Source organism: Callithrix jacchus, chromosome 7, assembly GCF_049354715.1.
Source record: "Callithrix jacchus isolate 240 chromosome 7, calJac240_pri, whole genome shotgun sequence".
Classification (NCBI taxonomy): Eukaryota; Metazoa; Chordata; class Mammalia; order Primates; family Cebidae; genus Callithrix; species Callithrix jacchus.
In genome coordinates, this window is record NC_133508.1 from 78,177,684 (window position 1) to 78,197,931 (window position 20,248).

General features: G+C 46.5%; 1 protein-coding gene across 5 annotated transcripts in view; it reads right to left on the bottom strand.

Moving 5' to 3' along the window:
- Positions 1 to 20,248, bottom strand: part of HIVEP3 (HIVEP zinc finger 3) — a 536,372-nt gene that overhangs the window by 107,311 nt on the left and 408,813 nt on the right. For all 5 annotated transcript variants that reach the window (XM_035251046.3, XM_035251050.3, XM_035251042.3 and 2 more), the window contains one exon: positions 6,396 to 6,594. The gene's annotated coding sequence lies outside the window, so the exon portion shown is untranslated. The remainder of the gene's footprint in view (positions 1 to 6,395; positions 6,595 to 20,248) is intronic.

Genomic DNA, 20,248 nt, shown 5'->3' on the forward strand with positions numbered 1-20,248 from the left:
AATGCCATGGGGGAGGGGCACTCAGGGTCAGGGAAGGAAAACCCAGAAAGAGGGAGCAGCACCCGCAAAGGATTAAAATGTGACATGTCCTGCCCAGAAGCAGGGGCGGGGAGGAAGAAGGATGGAGATAACGGGAACAGGCTGGACTGGGAGCTAAGGGTCTGGATTCATCCTGTAGGTGAAGGGTTGGCAAACCCAGCCTGCTGCCTGTTTCCGTACAGAAAATTTTACTGGAACACAACCACGCCCATTCTTTACATATTATCTGAGGTTGCTTCCAGGCTGCAATGACAAAGTCAAGAGAGACTATGTGGCCTGCAGAGGTTAAAATACTATCTGGCCATTCAGAGCAAAAGAATGCTCCTTCCTGCCACAGGCATTGGAAGCTCTCGGTGGATCTTAAGCAGGACAGCAGGGTCAGATCTGTGTTTTACTTTTCTGTCGCTCTGGGATGATGTTGGGATGGGCTGGAGCAGGCAAGTCATGGGAAAGGGAAGGTGGCTGGGGGCCTGGTACAGTTGTCCACGGAGGGGATGGAGATCAACAACAGCATTGCTGTTTTTTATCAAGAGATTCATTAAGAGTCGCTGTGTGCCCACACTGGGCTGCGCCCTTTCCACCTATTCATTTAATCCACACCGGGACTGCTGATAGAGCCAGAGTTGTTACCTCCACCCTACTGATGAGGCATAGAGAAGTGAAGGCACTCGCCCAAGGTATGAGGCAGAGCCCAGATGCGAACCTGAGCTGGGGCCCTTGCACTCCAGGGCTTCAGGATCGAGCATGTTTTTGGCAACCGATCTCTTCGAGCCTCCCTGGGAATACACAGAACACAAATCCTCTAAAGGAGAAAATCTACCCCAGCCGAGTCAGGCAGGAAGTGGGAGGCAGCAGTGTGGCTATTTTGGAGAAGCGACACGAGAAACCACGAAACTTCCTACCTGTCCCGTTTTGCTCCCATCTGTCCTCGGAAACAAGGCTGCCCCTCTCTTAGATAAAAAGGTGTTTCTCCCCGCACAGTGGCTGTGCCACTGGTGGTGGGAGAGAGCGCACTAAGCTTAGCAGACACCTGCTATTTTTAAAGGGCTATATAAACAAACAGGGCTATGTAAATAAGAAAAAAATGAGGTCATCCTTTTAAAACCTAAAAATGTCCCTTTTCTATGGGGTGAGCAGCACAACCTCAGAAAGCACAGGGCTTTTCTATCCCCTTGAGGCTTGTCTAGCCCATGGCCTCCCAAAACCACCAGGCCTGGCTCTCTTCCTTGTACCCACTGAGAGAAGGGCAGGCGGTCGGGGAGTCAGGACTCCTGGGTTTCATTCCCGGATCTGTGGGCTCTGCCTCGAAGGCCTAAGGCCAGTGTCCAATCCCAGCCACCACCGCCCTGGGGCCCTGACATCTGATCACACGCCGGTCACTCACAAACACTGCCCATGTTCCAGGCCCTCCTCCTCCTGTGCCAGCCCTGGCTTGGTACGCTAACCCTCCTGGCCCCTCTGCTGTCCTTTTTCCTCCCCTCTGCCTCACACCTTGACCTGTTGAATGGCCACAGAGGCTCTTTGCATGCCGATCAGAAGTGACTTGTATGCTCCCCACCCCCGACTTCTTTGCACACATGTTACCTTGCTCCATGCTCTTCTGCACCTTTTCTTCCTAGGCACTGGCTAGAGGTCATGAAAGCAGCCCCAGGAGCTGCGTTTGCTCATCAGCAATTGTAGGAGACCTCCCACACCCCGGCAGAAGCTCACATGGCCTCCCTGGGTTGTCAGAGTACCATTTCCACCACTGATCCCACTCTTCACAGCATCACCTCAACTTCTCCCCTCCCCATCTCTCCTCCTTCATCCGTGGCCCCTCCATTACCCTCAAGTACAAAAATGAGAACCACCAATATTTGCTGAAGGAGTTGTCTCCAAATTGTGATCCATGAAAGTGTTTCAGAGGCTCTTCAAATGTTCCATGAGAATGTTATTCTAAAACTCAGTTTGACCCCTAGTTTAACAGAAAACAAGCACTTACACACATTCAGACATGTTCTACAGCACATCGGAACACACCGAGTACAGCCAACAAGTGCTGCTGGTTTAATTCGGTTTGTGCAGACCTCAGATTAAGGTCTGGGTAGATCTTTTCCTTCAGTGTGAAATGTGTCTTCAGTTAGGAGGAGTGAAGCTCTTTCCTGGGTATCTTTGTGTTGTCTTTTTAGATTCAGGACTTCATAAGCTTATGTAAAACCATTCAAGCAAGTACACTTTGAAGCTTTCAATGATAAGGGAATATATTATGTGGATTATCATGAAAATATCATATAAATGACTGTGGGGCTTCCTGTCTGACTTGTGTGTGTAATACGAAGGAATTCAAGCAGTTTGATAGTCACTGATGCAAACCAGAATTCCTTTCTACTCCTCCCCAAATGCCCAGATAATGTTGAACTGAAGACCATTCTGTGGCTCTAGGTAAGCTGTTAACAATCTGCTACCATTCACATCATGTTATGGATGTGATTTGAATTCCTTGGCTGGGCGCAGTGGCTCACACCTGTAATCGCAGCACTTTGGGAGGCCAAGGTGGACGATCACAAGGTCAGGAGTTCAAGACCAGCCTGGCCAACATGGTGAAACCCTGTCTCTACTTAGAATACAAAAATTAGCTATCGAGGTGGCTATAATCCCAGCTACTTGGGAGGCTGAGGCAGGAGAATCGCTTGAACCCAGGAGGCAGACATTGCAGTTAGCTGAGATTGCACTGCTGCACTCCAGCCTGGGTAACAGACTAAGACTCCATCTCAGGGGGAAAAAAAAGAATTCCTTAATCCTTTGCAGCCAAGCTAAATGAAACAAGGAAGAAAAAGGAATATTAGATAGTGCAGCTGATACAGTAATACAGGAATGATCTAGGACAGAGGTCAGAAAACTTCTTCTGTAAAGAGCCAAAGAGTAAAAACTTTAGCCTTTGTGGGACAGACAGTCTCAAGCAGCCATAGATAATGCGTACGTAAATGGTGTGACTACGTTCCAATAAAACTTTCCAGAATCGGGCAGCAGCCTGGATTAGGCCCACAGGCGATAGTTTGCCAATTCCTGATCCAGAACCACAGATTTCACTGTGTGTGCGCATCAAAACAGAGGCATCGCTAATAACATAATAAATGTAACTTTCATAATAAATAATAAATAATTGTTAAAATAATAAATAAATGTCAAAAATTTAACAGCCAGGTGGAGGTCCATGCCCATAGTCTCAGCTACTCAGGAAGCTAAGGTTGGAGGATCCCTTGAGACCAGGAGTTTGAGGCTGCAGTGAGCTATGATCACACCACTGCACTCCAGCATGGGTGACGGAGCAAGACAGTATATATATATTTTAAAAATCTTTAGCATCTGACTTAAATTAGACTAAGTCTAAAAGGCAATAATTTGGAAATAAGAAAAAGAAATAAAAATGAGAATCTTTAAACAATGTTAAAAATGCAAACTTAAAAAATAAATGTATTCATAAGCCATCACTTTAACCTGTTTTATATATTGACATTCCATGCCAGATTTGGCTTTTAAAAATAGCTTCTAAGACTATAAAAGCTTGAAAACTGCTCAAGTTTCTTGTTGTTGAGAAATTACTTCCATATCCATTTTCAGATGAGATTTGCTCCCTAGTTCCTCATTCAGAAATCACATTTATTCTGGAGAGAGCCCCCCATCAGGCCCCTTCTGAAGAGCGGCTGTGACTCCACGTTTCCCTGCCTTCAGTCATTCCCCACACAGCCATGCGCAAGCCTCCGATGGTGCTGATGGGCCGCCCGCCCTCCCCAGCACCAGGCATTCGCAGCACTGTATGCCTTTGTCTCGTCTGGGTGCCGTCTACCCCAGCTCCTCCCTGGTGATGGGGAGGGCCATGCCAGCAGTGGCCACGATCACCTGGACTCCAGCAGCACCAAGTCAGCACCTCATTAATCACAGGCACTTTCTTCCCCAGGGAGAGTACAGGCAGGGGCGGGAGCCAGGTTTCTCCCTAGAACTGACAGCTCATTTCCCTCTGGGCAAGTCCCATACTCTACAGATTCTTCCAAGCAGCTGGCTGAGCTTACACAGACAAACAGAGTCTGGGGAGGGGATGGAAATGCCAGGTCTGCAGAGGAACCCCCATCTGCACTCCCCAGACGGTTCCCCCATATCTCTGGCTTGCATCCCTCAGAGGCTTCTACTTCTGGGGTAGTTCAAGAATCTGTTGTACACCTCGTGGAATGAATCCAGACCCTGTCCAGAGACTGCTCTTGAGACCCTTAAGTGGCTGTGATATGCACAGAAGGAAACAAGCACTACTTCGAGACACCAGGAAGTGCCCCAGGATACAAGCCAGGGGCCCCACTGGCTACAGCATAACTGATTCCTATGAACATGTAGATATTGCTGGGGAAAGGGTCATTCTGGAAGTTGTCACTGCTTTTCTTCAGGAAGCATCTTGGTGGAGAAAAACGTGCTGGGTCTTTTGTAGCCAGAGGTTCTGCCGCTTACCCTCTATAGCTGACTCAGCCTCTCTGTGCTCAGTTTCCTTATGTGCACAACAGAAGCAACAGGACCAGACTCGCTAAGGTTTGGGAAGGACTTGAACCTGTCTGTGCAGTGCAGCGGCATCAGTCCCTGTGCTTTACCCTGACCTTAGGGATGCAGCACTGGGGCCAGAGGGCAGGGCATGCAGATGGCACAGGGCTGCAACCGGGAGAGCAGGATGGTGGTCCAATTGCCCACACATGCCAGAAGGTTGGCTCTCATTTGGGGAGCCCTTGTTACATGGTTGGCCACATTCTAGGGGCCTTCCTCAGCAACACTGTGAAGCGGATATCACTGCTAGCTTCATTTTGCAAGTAAGAAGGATGAGGCAGAGACGGAGCAATTAGCCTCCTAAACCAGTAAGTATCTTGAACAACCAGTAAGAGTCAGGGCTGGGATCTGAACTCAGGGTGGGTCTACACTGTTAAGTACGATAACTAACATCCCCTCTCAAGATGAGGCTCTAATGCCCAGTTCTTCCTTGGAATCCAGGGAATGATTCCTTTACCTCCTCAGGTGAACCCTGGTCAAGGCCTGGGGCTGGTAGTCCCAAGCTGTCATATTGTGGGCAGAGGCCCAGGCCCCAGCCACCCACCAGTCCAGGCAGCAACAGTGATGCCATCTCTGAGGGCTGCCTGTGGCCCCATCTCCTCTATACAGCGAGGAAACTTTGGCTTTCGGAGAAGCGGAAGAGTCACTGCTCCTGGCATGCCAGGCGGGGAAAAGTTGCCTTGGAAATCACAGCTGGGCCCACAGACCCAAACACAGAATGGGATGAGCATCTCCAGGGCCCCAGAAAGAGGCCCTGGAGTCCCCAAGCCTTGGCTGCATCAGAATCAGCATATATTCCTGGGTCCCCAACCCCGAAGAGTCTGATGCAAAGGGCACAGGTGGGCCAGAAAACTCACTTCCTTCCTTCCTTCCTTCCTTCCTTCCTTCCTTCCTTCCTTCCTTCCTTCCTTCCTCCCTCCCTTCCTCCCTCCCTCCCTCCCTCCCTCCCTCCCTCCCTCCTTCCATCCCTCCCTTCCTACCTCTATCTTCCCTCTAATCCCCAGCTCTCTGGGTGATTCAGGTTCTCCACACCAGAGAAAACATCCAAGGACTTGTTCTTGACCCAATGAGCTTCTAACACTGCACACCCAACCTGTACTACAGCCTGAACCATAGCACATACCTGAAGATCTAAATGCATATATAAACATAAGCTGATACCAGGCCTCTCCCCAGGCCCATCTGATCACTATCTCCGGAGCTGCTGCCCTGCTATTGAAATTGCTGTAATTCCAAGGATCGTTGCCCCAACCCTCACATCCTTTCAATCCTTCATCACCTGGGGCAGGTGCGGTGAGAAAGGGGACTAAAGACCTGCTGCTATGTCTCTAACTCCTGTGGTTCTGCTCTGACTAGGCACTGGGTGGGCAGTGGGTGGTCTTCAGGCAAGAACCATTACGTGGGAGAACAGGGTGGAGCTCCATCTCTCAAGAGGACACAGCTGGACTGGCTTGTGGAGGCTGTGGCCCCTCGAGAGGGGCTGTGGGCCTTTGAGAAGAGCTGTTGTGTCCTTTGCTAGGACAGAATGGAAACTGAGGAACCAGGGGGCAGGGCTGCATTTCAAGGGAGACAGCCTGGGGAGAGCAGGAGCCAGGCATTGGCACTCAAGGTATCTACTCCTGACCAAGGAAGGTTGAGGACTTCCAGAACAATTTTCACAGAGGCATCAGGAAGGCAATAATAACACTAATAATAACAATAATACACTTTAGAGGAAGAGCTAAGCAGGTTCATGCAAGACAGACCAACATGGCGCCTGGCAAGCATGCTCGGCCACAGCCCCCTTTTCCCACCTGTGCTGAAGGCACCACTTCCGATGACCGAAACTGAAACGCTGTTCTCTCTGAAAGCCAGCATTCATGTCCACTCCTGCGGCAGCTACCCTCCTTCTAGGCACCGCTCTTCCGACCGGAGGGGCGGGCTTGTTTGGCCGGGACCCCACGAGGCTCCTCCATGAACTAGGTTGAGGCTGCTGGGTTTGTGCCTCGGATCCTGCAGGAGATGATTGAGAAACATGGTCAAAGAGCTTTCTTGGTCAACTTTTTTAGACACAGAACAATCCTGCCTGGTCTGGAGGACCAAGCCCCCAGCTCCTCCTAAGTGGCTTTACTTGGTGGCGGGCCTGATCCCCACATCCTCCTACTTTGCACCTAACACTTAACTTCTCTGAGCCTCTATTTCTTCACTAGTGTGGTGGGCAGAATTCTGAGAGGGCCTCAAGATTTCCTGTTCCCCTGGTACACCGGCCCTGCATAACCCCCAGGACTGTGAATATGACGGATGGTTGAGTCATGTTACAGGGCACAACTGACCTTAAAAGTGAGGGATTATCCAGGCCTGACCTGATATGAAAGCCCTTTTAAAACAGAGTTTGCAGGAAATGCCATTCTGGACATCAGCCTTGGGAAAGTATTTAGGGCTAAGTCCTCAAAAGCAATTGCAACACACAAAAAAAATTGGCAAGTGGGCCTAATTAAACTAAAAAACGTCTGCACAACAAAAGGAACTATCAACAGAGTAAATAGACAACCTACAGAATGGGAGAAAATGTCCACAAACCGTGCATCCAACAAAGATCTAATATTCAGAATCTATAGGGAACTTAAACAATTCCATAAGCAGAAACCAGATACTCCCATTAAAAAGTAGGCCCAGGGCATGAATAGACACTTCTCAAAAGAAGACACACAAGTGGTTAACAAACATGAAAATAATGCTCAACATCACTAATCATCAGAGAAATGCAAATCAAAACCACAATGAGATACCATCTCACACCAATCAGAATGTCTATTACTAAAAAGGCAAAAAAATCACAGATGCTGGCGAGACTGTGGAGAAAAGGGAATGCTTATATGCGGTTGGTAGGAATGTAAGTTGGTTCAGCTGCTGTGGAAAGCAGCTTGGAAATGTCTCAAAGAACTTAAAACAGAACTACTGTTTGACCCAGCAGTTCCATGACTGAGTATATACCCAAATGAGCTAACAAAGGGAAATAAGTCGTTCTGCCAAAAAGACACATGAACTCCTCTGTTCACCCCAGCACTATTCACAGTAGCAAAGACATGGAATCAACCTATGTGCCCATCAATGGTGGATGAGGTAAAGAAAATGTGATACATATATACCATGGAGTATTATGCAGTCATAAAAAAGAGCAAAATCACATCCTTGGCAGCAACATGGAGGCAACTGGAGGCCATTATTCTAAGAGAATTAATGTAGGAAGAGAAAATCAAAATCAAATACCATGTGTTCTTGCCAATAAGTAGGAACCAAACATCGGGCACACATGGACATAAAGATGGGAATGACAGACACTAGTAACTAGTGGGTGGGGGAGTGAGAGGGAGGGACAAGGGCTGAAAACCTACCTGCTGGGTACTACGCTCACTACCTGGGTGACAGGATCAATCTACCCCAAACCTCAGCATCACACAGTGTACCCAAACCTGCACACGTGCCCCCAAATCTAATACAAATGTTGAAATTATTTTTAAAAAGTGGAGTTTTCTGTGGCTCAAAATCACAGGAGAGGAAGTCAGAGAGATTAGGATCTGGAGAAGGCTTCACCATACCCTCACCACCTTGAAGATGGAGAGTCGTATGGAAAGGACTGGCCCACAGCTTCCAGGGGCTGAGAGCAACACCAGCTGATGACCAGCAAGAAACAGGACCTCAGTACCACCAATGCAGGGAACTGAGTCACGTCAACACACTGACTAAGCCTGGAAAGCAGAATGTTCCCCAGAGCTTCCAGATGAGAACCCAGCCCGCCAACACCTTGATTCAGCCTGGAGCAGAGAATCCAGCCACTCTCTACCACTTCTGTCCTAAAGATCCATGAGCTAACAATGGGTGTTATTCTAAGTCACTAAATTGAAGGTAATTTGTTATGCAGCAAGAGAAAACTAATACAGCCTGGAAAAGTGACTCATATTCAGGCATGGGTGGCAATGAAATATAATATCAGACATAAAAGTACATTGTAGTCCCCAAATCACAAAATAAAACAGGACAATGGAGGTCTGTGTCAGAGCGGAGCTCAACAGTGATTCCTGAATTAAATACACAAATGAGGATCGGTTTTTAATAATTGACTTACCAGGAGATCGTAAGGATCAAGTAAGGAAATACAGAGGAAGGTGCTTTGTAAACTAGAAAGCCCAAGTTGTTTCAGTCAGTGGTGGCATGGCATGTCACATCCACGCTGTGCTCTTTGGATGATGCTCTGGTTTGCCTGCTCCAGGCAGTGTGGTGGGATGGATAGGAATGTGGCTTCCAGGGCTGGGTTCAAATCCAGCCCTTCCACTTCTGACATCTGCCGCTTTAGAAAGTTGCTTTGGCTTGCTGTGGCTAGCAAGGGAGGCTGAAAGTGGTGAGTGCCTCCCAGGGTCTGTACTTTAACGACTCAGTACATGGGAAGGGGCTGGAACAACACCTGGCATGGCCCACGTAATTGCTCTGAATATTAGCTCAGAGGGGAACCCAATAATCTGGGTCTGGAACCCGCACACAGGCCTGGGGCACTGTTACCCTTCTCCTCTTGGGCATCATGCTTTTTATTCATACAGCCTCAGAATCGTGTTCAGCAACCATATCACACTGCTGATTCCTACAGAGCATACAGGTCACAGAAGCCCCGCTGCTGTCCCCTTCCCAATGTACCTGCTGCTATGAAACCTGGCCAGCCCCATCCTACACCCAGGGCAGGGTCACACCACCAGAGTGGAGAGCCTTGCTCTGAGGCTCTATCAGTCAGTTCCTGATTCTGCCACCCAACCCAACCCAACTTCTCACTACTCTGTGGGCTTCCATCCTCCTCAGTCTGACCTCATGCCCTCCAATAGATCACAATTATTAATCAAATGGCTGTGCTCTCTTCCTCCCAGTGTGGAAACACTCACTTCTCAGAACACGCTATTCTACAAACACAATCTATGGTTTCCTCCCCTCTGTGCTTGGCTCAGAAAGTTTCTTCTGCACTGAATGCTACTTTCTCCCTCCGCAATCATGCCTACCTGGCCGAATCCTGACCATCTTCCTCAGGAGGCTCAGCCAGCTCCCACAAAATTGGACCTAAGTTCTGCCTCCCCAGAATACCCGAAGCACATTTTCTGTGGGTCTCCTAAGATAAATAACAGTATCCCCTGTGCTCAGCCAGTGCTCTAAGCACTTCTAGGTTGCACACAGCTCAGGCAAGGTCAGTCTGACTCACTCTCTCACCCCGAGTGTGGCCGGCCACACACAGTCAGGGTGAAACAATTCTCCTTAGCGCCCAATTTGGTTGTTAATTCATTTAACAGGTATGCACTCAATGCCTATTTTGGGTCGAGCCGGGCTGTAGGTGTCAGCGTTAATAGCTGGCAAGGATTTAGTCCCTGTCTTCAAGGGGAGCATGGAGTAGGCGAAGTCCATTTTGATGGTGTCCGAATGTGTGAGAGAGAGAAAAAATAAAGAGGATATTTAAAACAAAGGGAGTTGTGTAAGAAGAGACAGAGGACCCCCGAATGGCCAGAATGTTCAAGGAAATTGCATGCTGTCCACATGGCTGGAGGTGAGGGGTGGTGACAGTGGGAGGTGCTGGGCTGGGGCCAGAGCATGAGGGTTTGACAGATGAAGTGGCCTGGACCTGGTGGTGCTGTGGAGTGAGGTCATTTTCATCAGTGAGGTCATACAGCCAGGATGAGGGGTGTGGCTTGAGGAGAAAGGATCAGGTGGAAGGAGACAGCCTTCTTCAGGCTGCGGGCGTGAGGCTGGTGTCACCGACTGCCCACAGTCTCCTCCCCTGTGGCAGGTCAGAGGGCCACCCACCACACTCGTGTCCCGGTCACCAGAAAACGTCACACACACCTGAGGGCCTAGATGGCAAACTGAGCCCATCTATCTCCCTCTCCTCCCCGCAATGTCCCTGAAACAAAAGGAGAAATGTACAAATAAGAACAGATCCACAGTAGCACCAGCTGGCCAGAAAGTCCAAGGGAAAACAGACGAGTGGGAGTGACAGGAAATCTAATCAGAGCGAAGCTGGCCTCACCCAGCCGGGCAGGGAGGGCCCACCTGCCAGGCAACCCAGGACTTGCTCAGAGCTCCTCCATGGCAGGGCGGGCTGGAGGGGGGTCCTGAAACACCCCCCAAAAGAGTGGATCCTCTGAGTTTCCAAAGAGACAGAAGTGGGAGCTGGGCAGGGAGGTACTGGGAGCAGAAAGTACCTCCCCACATAACTTTCTGTCTTTAACCGAATGATTTTAGTATCCCAGGAGCCTCTATCTCTGGCAAATGGCTTGACTGTTCATCACGGAAACCTCCTGAAGGACCCACCTACTCTACAATCAACAGCTGGTGCTCTAGGATTCTTTGAATCCCTTGCCTGGGCTCAAAACTCCTCACCTCATGGCTTCCACCAGTCCCAGACTACTGAGTTCCTTATACAACCCTAACCAAGCCCTCACACTGACACACCCAACTTAAAGGAAACTTCCAGTCTTCAGAAAACCCAACCTTGCCTCCCTCGTCCCACACATGCCAAAGCTCCCTGAAACTGCTGGCCTCCCTTCAGCAAGTGAATAATACACTCAGCTTTGCCTTACCAACAAGTTGTGTTGATGATATCTGGGGAGCTGGGATTTACAGTCTCTGCAAAAATGCTGGGAATCAGACTGACATTCAACTTGATATCTGCATCATTTACAACAGGGCAAAGACCTCCCAGCTTGGAGGAAAAGGGGTTAAAACCCTTAGCTCCAATACTCAGCCAAGTCTCAAAGCCAGAGAGAAGTTCTAAAATAGTGTGCCACCCACCACCCACACATCTTTTCTTAAAAAAAAAGTACTCAAGGAATTACTCCAAGGAAATAAAAATTGTACCAGAGTAAGTAATTCAAAAAAGGACAAGACGGGATATACAGGAAACAGGGAGAAATAACAAAAGCAGAACAATGTGAAGTCAAGTCTCAACAAATGTTGATAATCATGATTCTATCTTGTTGGGAATTAGACACCATTTAATTCTTACACGAATAGAGAAATTTGTGTAAAAACTAACCATTTCTAGAAGAAAAGTAAGAGCAAACCGTTTAAACCGCTGTGTGGGGAGAGGGGAAGGGAGAAACAGAGAAAATTCCATTAATTTAGCCAAGAGTTGGGAAAGGAAAAATTAAACAGGAAAAAAAAAGTATAATAAACAAAGGACATAAAATAGGAAGACAAAAGATACAATCATGTGAATAAATTAAATTACTTTAAATTCAGAGGCCAGGCTGGATAAAAGGAAAAAGAAAATCCACCCGTATGCTGGCTGGAAATTACATACTTAAAACACATTGACAAAAAAGATTGAAATCAGATAAATGGAAAAAAGCAAACGGTAACAAAAATAATGTGAGAAAGTCAATATTAACATCAGACAAAATGCAAAATATTAATTAAATACACTAAAGTGGGGTTTTTTATATCACTAAAGACTCTATTTCTCCAAGAAGATACAAAAATCATGAACTTTTGGCTGGGCATGGTGGTGCACGCTTGTAATCCCAGCACTTTGGGAGGCCGAGTCAGGTGGATCACGAGGTCAGGAGATAGAGACCATCCTGGCTAACACAGTGAAACCCCATCTCTACTAAACATACAAAAAATTAACCAGGCATGGTGGCAATGCCTGTAGTTCCAGCTACTCAAGAGACTGAGGCAGGAGAACGGCCTGACCCCGGGAGGCGGAGGTGGCAGTGAGCCGAGATTATGCCACTGCACTCCAGCCTGGGTGACAGAGGGAGAGTCCGAGTTAAAAAAAAAAAAAAAATCATGAACTTTTACTCTCATCATAAACATAGAACCACAAAATGTATAAAATAAGACATTCTTGGAACCACAAGGAGGAGGTAAAGAAAGAACAGAAAATCTCTTGAGTATTATTATTTGAAATTTGATGGTATAATAACCTCCAAAGAAGAATACAAAGAGTTTGAAGATGCAGTTAGTAAGTTTAACTTCATATATATTCAAGAAATAGAGAAAACACTTTTTCTCGAATGTCCTTGTATTAGACTGCAAGAAAATCTCAAATTCCAAAATGTACAAATTGTACAGGCCACAGCCTCAGTTCTTGATGAAATAAAATTAGACATTAACAAACAGCAAAAAATACATAAACAAATTATGCACATGACAATTTAAAAATGCTTTTCTAAAAAACTCTTGAATCAGAGGACAGCAAAGCTATCATAGGATAATTATAAATGTACAATATTGAGAAATCCACTTTTCAAATCTGTGTCGTGCAATCAAAGATGCATCTAGAGAAAAATACAAAGCTTAAATGTTTTCACAATAAATTAAGAAAGGTTGAAACTAAATGAGTTAGGCACATAACCCAAGAAGCTAAAAAAAACATGAAACAAACCAAAGTAATCTAGAAGAAATGAATACAGTTGAAAATAAAATAAACGAATGAGAAAATGACAGCAACCACAAATTGCAAACTAAGCTTTCTGAGAAGACCAATGAAATGGACAAATCACTGGCAAACTTACCAGTAATGGCAAAGTCACAAATAAGCATTAAGAAAGCTGATGCAAACACATACATGAACATTCGAAAAATTTAAGAGAATTTGATAAGTAACTTTGTCAATGAATTTACAAGGAGATGATTTTCTAGAAAATTACAACTTGTAAAACTGATAAAGAGGTAGAAAAGCTACGTAGACTCTAATAACTACAGCATAACCTGTGGAAGAAAAGAGATAGAATTCCAAATTAGCAGAGAAAGAATGGATTATTTAAACAAAAGCACTAGGACAACTGGCTGTTTATTCACTCAACAAATATTTACTAAGAACCTACTATATGTCGGGCACCGTTCTGGGCACTAAGAATTCAGCAGTGGACAAAACAGAAAAGGTCGGTGCCCTTATGGAGCTGAGAGTCTGGCGAGGTGGGATGAGTAACAAGCAACCCAGCAGGTAAAACAAACGGCATGGTAAATGGTGGCCGGTGTCATCATGAAAATTAAGCAGCAAAATGGGGTACAGAATGAGGAAGGGTGGAGAATATTATTTTAAATAGGATACATGCCTATTTAAACATAGAAATGTATCCTATTGACATAGACATAGACATTTATAGCATAAACATACAGAAATGTATCCTATTGACATAGACATAGAAATTTATAGCATAAACATACAGAAATAGCACAGACATACAGAAATTTATATGGATTAGAGATGTAAACATCCTGTAAAATTCATGAAAATACCAGAACAATGAAAATATTTCTATAATTTAGTGTTGGAAGATAACTTTCAAAGCCAAAATTGGACCTCAGTGCTCTTAATGGAAAAGATTACGAGATCTAACTACATAAAAATATTAAGTACTACATAAAACAAGCAAACAAAAAAACCCAGTTAATCAACAGTTAAAAAGCAAATGACAGACTGGATAAAAATATTTGCAACATATATGAAAAAGTGTCAATATCCATAATAGGTAATAAGCACCCACAAAACAGTAAGACATATAGCCAATAAAATGGGGAAAGAAAATGAACAGATCATTGCTTAAGAAATACAAATTTCTAATAAAGATATGCAAAATGCTGGCCTCATTAATAAAGAATATGTGTCAAAAATGTGGATCATTTGAGGTCAGAAGTTTGAGACTAGCCTGACCAAATGATGAAACCCCATCTCTTCCAAAAATACAAAAATTAGCTGAGCACGGTGGCACACACCTGTAATCCCAGCTACTTGGGAGGCTGAGGCAAAAGAATCACTTAAACCTGGGAGGCGGAGGTTGCAGTGAGCCGAGATTGTGCCATTGCACTCCAGCTAAGGCAACAAGAGTGAAACTCTGTCTTTAAAAAAAAATATCAGTATAACCTTTTCCCATTTGATTAGCAAAGAGGAAGGTGATTGCTATCATCAAGTGGTGGAGAGAGAAGTGGTCATCAAATACTTCTCAAACACTGCTGGTAGGGTGTAGATGAGGAGAATCTTTTAACCATGTCTACCAAAATGTATGTCGACTCAGCAGCTTTTCAAGTGTGCAATACATCATTATACACAAACATACACACACATGCACACATAGGGATGATCACTGTAGCACTATTTTTTAACAGTGAGGGTGGATGCAGCCTTAATGACCATCAGCAGGAAATTGGTTTAATAAGTAAATGATGATAAATAGGCACAATGGAAGAGCCATGGTAACATAACTTTTCTTAAAGATAAACATATACTCCTACCAATAATAGAGATTTATAGTGACTTTGTCTGTGTGTCAAGCTTTGTCTAAGTGATGTACAAGCTTCAGCGCTTCTCACGGGTGGTCTCGCCGCCCCACTAACGGCCTGCCAGATGGAAGGTGCCACCTTTGCTCCCATTTTCCATCTGAGACCTAGAGAGGCTAAGGTCTGACCAAATGGTGAACGTTGGTCTCTTAGACTCTGGAGCCTGCACTCTCGGTTGTGACATACACTTCCTCTCAATGGGATGGTGAAAAGCAAAATCACAGATGCACACCTATCTGAGTAGCTGTGACTGCTAGAAAGGACCTGGGGATGCACACTTGTCCTGGGGAGAGGACTGCAGAGTGGGTGGGGCTTGAAACATGCATTCTTTCTACATTTCCATACTGTTCTTTTTTTAAAACAATAAGCATGTATCACTTTTGCAATGTGAAAATGATATAAAAGTATAAAAACAGAAAGTAGAACAGGAGTTGTCTGGAGCTAGGGCTGTGCAGAATGGTGTGGGGCAGGACGGGGGGGGCATCAGTGTTTAATAAGCACAGAACTTCAGTTTCACAACATGAAAACAGTTAAGAGGCCAATATAAGTGAAACAACTAAGAAACAGAAAATCAAATACTGCATATTCTCACTTATAAGTGGAAGTTAATAATGGATACACATGGACACAGAGGGTGGAATAATACACACTGGAGGTTCTGAAGTTGGGAGGGTGGGAATAGGGTAAGGGATGGGAAATCACTTACTGGGAACAATGTACAGTATTTGGATGATGGTGTACTAAAAGCCCACACTTCACCACTATGTAATATATTCCTGTAACAAAACTGCATTTATACTCCTTAAGTTTCTGCAAAGAAAGAGACAGACAGAAAAGAAAGAGAGAAAAGGAAAGGAAAGGAAAGGAAAGGAAAGGAAAGGAAAGGAAAGGAAAGGAAAGGAAAGGAAAGGAAAGGAAAGGAAAGGAAAGGAAAGGAAAGGAAAGGAAAGGAAAGGAAAGGAAAGGAAAACGAAAGGAAAGAAAGACAGGGGAGAAAGGGAGGAAGAGAGAGAGTGTGAAAAGAAAAGAACAGAACAGAAAGACGGATGGTGGTGACGGGTACACAACTTCATGAATGTGTTTAATAACACTAAGCTGCACATTTAAAATGACTAAGATGGTAAATTATATGTTATGTGTATTTTACCACAATAAAAATTGAGAAACTGATATAAAAGTATAGAAAACAGTTAAACAGGGAGGGGGCAGAGGGGCCCATCTGCAAGATGGCACCCACCCAGGGCAGGAAGGACCAGGGCCAGCTCCTCTGCAGGCCCCACCCAAAATCGTGAGGACAGAGGGCCCTTGCTCTCTGCTCCCCACCAAATAATCAAAGCAAGGCCTTTGCTGGCAGCTGGCAGAAGCCACATCCAGTCTGGGCACAGAGATGGTTGGCATCACTATAGCTGACAAAGGGTTAAAGAAAAATCCTGGACACTTGGCAGGGGCCAGCGTCACTGGGTCATAACAGCTGCTTTCCAAGGGCTGGCATGGAGGGAGCGGGGCTTTGGTCTTTGGCAATGGGCCTCACACACTGATCCTAAAGGAAGTGGAGAAGGAGGCTGGCCCCGAGGCCCCTGCTGCCCTCCTGACATGCAGCCCTTCCCTCCACTCAGAATAATGGAACATCTGCAGAAGGGGCTGGCACGTGGAAAGCTGAATTTGATCTGCTCGGGGCAAGGAATTGTAGGATGAATCTTTCAATTTTCAGTTTTATTTGTTATTGTGGTCTGTGATCAATAAGAAAACATGAAAATCGAAGACACAGGTCACACGTGGCAGAATCATATGGAATAATTCTGGTGGCTTACGCTGGGATACTGGCAATGGGGTGGGTGGGAAGGGAAAAGGGAGAATTACTGACATGCCTCATTTACCCAACACCACAGAAGCAGCATGAGATAGCACAGCGAGTTGGCCTTAACATCATCAGAAAGACATGGGTTCAGACCCTGGTTTCATCCATTAATAACTGTGTAACCTCAGCAGAAATACTTAACGTTCTCTGACCCTCACTTCCCTCATGAGTCAGAAGTGAAGACTATTACCCTCCCTGGGTTTGTCATGTGGATCAGATGCGGCAAAGTGTGTGTGAAATTAGTATGAACGCAGTATACAAAAGGCACTCAATAAAATGCCCAAGCCCTTCTTCAGTTATGGTGGAGCCCCTTCCAGGTCTCCCTTCCTCTGTCAAGCTCTCCTCCTTCTGGCTTCTGTTTTGGGGTTTGGGGTTGGCTCTGTGACTTGCCTCCCTCTCTGTGGTCAGCCTTCAGGTTCTCACTTTCCTGGGGGGGCTCATCTTTGTTTCAGCTGAGTGCACTCCGGGCTGAGAATGCTGTCACATGCAGCAGACAGCCTGGAGGCTGCCTTGGGAACCTTCCCGGTGCCCGGTTGTGTTCTCCAGACAAGAGGCTTCTCCCTCACATGGTAGCTGACTCACGGATGGGCAATAGAGTCACGGATGGGCAATGGAGCCCAGTCACTGATGGCGACAAGACCTGCTTTGAGGATACCCAAAAATGTTTTCCAGGAAAGGCAGGGCTTGTAAAAATAGAGAATGGTGATACTTTCCATTGTATGAAGGAGAGAAAAAGAGGAACTTCAAGTGTAAGATAACTGATTCCATTTAGTGGCAGGCAGGAATATACTGTCCCATAAACTCTATACTGGGATTTGGCAGAACAGGAAGGGAGATCTTGTGGCTGTAGGGGGGCCACCCAGCCCAGGAGTCCAGGAGAAGAATGGAGTGGCAGCAGAGGAGACCAGAGGAGCTGCACTTCGAGATGAAGGTTCTGAGAGCTGTTGTGGGAGGGGAAGGTAGGGGAGGGAGGAGCAGTGAGGTGGCTTCCTGCTATCTCAGGCCATGCCTCATGGCAGCCCTTTCTCACAGAAAGCCCCCTGGAACTAGGCACTCGCTGCAAGGGAGCAGAGAAGGCACCATCTTCCCTCTCTGGATACAAGAGAAAGCCCATGAGACAGTCCCACATTAGAGGTTCAGCTGCATCCAGCTAAGGGACCTTGGATAAGACACTCCCCATCACTGGGCTAGACCCCAGGGTGCAAAGGTGAAAACCTTGCCCATATCTCAGGTTGTGACAGATCTAGTAGGGAAGATAGGTAAGAAAATCAGTGGTTCTGGCCCTTTCTCCCAGGGATCCCCAAACCCGAGCTGCCTCCCTGCAAGAAGGCTTCTAACATCTCCCCGGCTTGTAAAGACAGAAGCCAGGAGTAGAGGAAGAACTCAACATTTGTTGAGTGTCTTCCATGTGCCAAGGCTGTCCCTGTATTTTTTCACCATCATACTCATGCTATGGTCGGGCTCCATCATCACCATCTGACAACTGAGGAAACTGAGGCTTTGAAAACAGACAGATATGGACAGCCTTGCATGGCAGGAGAGCCCAAGGCTCTGGCATTAAATAAAACTGGACACTGCTAGTCTTAGACACCGTGTGGCCTTCTTTGAGTCCTTGAATACCTGTGAGTCTGAGTTTACTCACCTCTAAAACCAGAGCAAGGTGCACCCCCTGGGCCGGGGTAAGAACACAATGATAGAGTCAGCTTCCCAGAAAAATCCACCTTCTCCCTCTTCTTCTTCTGGATACTTCTGATCTTTTAGCTTTACTTATGTTTACGATTACTTCGTCTTCTAAAATAAGAAGATACCAGATCCCATAACAAGATTGCTACACCTTATTCACAACAAAGCAGGTGAAGGCCTCAGGAGACCCCGGGGACTGCAGAACTTCCACCACCGGCCCACAGTTGGGTGCAGGGAGGGAGTAATTCATGCCTGCTGGGAAGATGGCGACAACAGATATGTGTTTTGGGAGGCAGAACTGCTTTCTGCCCACACGACAAAACTGCCTCCTTAGCTAAGATGGGAAGCCTGGTGACCCAGGATCCTCCAGGGACCCATCCAGGCTTCTGATCTAGATCTCAACCTGCTTCACACCTGCCCAGTGCTATCCCGTCTCCCACCCCATCCCCATCCCCACCTCCACCAGTTCAGAGATTCAGCTAGAAAGAAAGGCTGTGCCAGAGGCAATTGTGTGCTACGGAGTTCACTGGGTCTGCTGTGGTGTTCTTCCTTTTTTTGGACTTGTGGCTGTTTGAGTGGGTACCTTTTTCCATAGAAAGTTTCCATTGCATCAGTTATTTACATTGTCACCACCTGTACGGGGGCTCTAGCTTCGAGTCGGTGAACCAGAGCAGGCCCTGTGGGACCCAGCACTGCTTACAGGGGCGAGGGGAGCCAGTTGCTACAGCGAGAGGACACGCAGCCCTGGGTCAGTCCTCAAAGCCTCCCCCAACCATGGCAGGGCCACTCAGTGTGCTCAGCCCCTCTGGGATGCCATTTTTAGGGTGAGATTTAAGAGCATTTAAGAGCACAGGCTACTAGTTTGAATCCTGCCTCCTCCACTTCCTAGCTATGCTCCGAGTTATTGAACTAACATCTCTGGGCCTCCGTGAACTATCATCTGTAAAGTGGGAATAACAGTATCACCCACCTGGCTGGACTTTGGGGAGGACTCAAGCAGGTAATTCACATAAAGTGCTTAGACTAGGGCCTGGCCCAAAGCCTCAATCTTCATCAGTAAAAGAACAAGGATTTCCCACCAAAACCTGGCTCCAGACCCCACTGACCATCCTCTCTTGTGTGAACCAACATGCCACAGAGTCTGCCCTGTTCTGCCCAGCTCACCTATCTGCAGACCCAGACAGACTATCCCGATACCCACCTCTTACCATGCCACCCCCTCCCAAATCCCAAATCCTTCAGTGGTTTCCTCTTAGAGAGTAAAGTCTACACCTTACAAATACACCAGGCTGCCTCAGATCAATGCTCCCCTGCAAAGCCCCGCTCTTGCCAACTGCCATGCTCCACCTTCATGCCTCTTTGCAGCTGTCTCTTTCTGGAATATTTTTCTCCATTTTAACATGGCCAAATCCAACCCACACCAGCCTGGGTGAGCCCATCTTGTAGGCCACCTCCTCCACAAAACCCTCCATGACCCTACTCTCTCTCTAGCCAGAAATGATCTTTCATTTAAGGATCTGATCTCCTTTTCAGGGTGTTTACCTTCTCTACCTCATATGGGTGCAATGTAATATATACAAGTGTGTGCCGACATCAGACAAACCATCTGATCTCTGAGAACAGAATTGAGATGTATGTGATGCATCTGTGTCACTCACAGAGGCTTGAACATAACTGGTGACTGAGAGTGAATAAATACTGAGTTCTCTCAATTTTTATTCAGGGAAAGCTATTTAGGGCTGTGTTGATGAAGCTCAATCTGTAGCTCATCAGTGTCCACATGATCCTTCTGGTTCTTCTTGAGGGATCTGG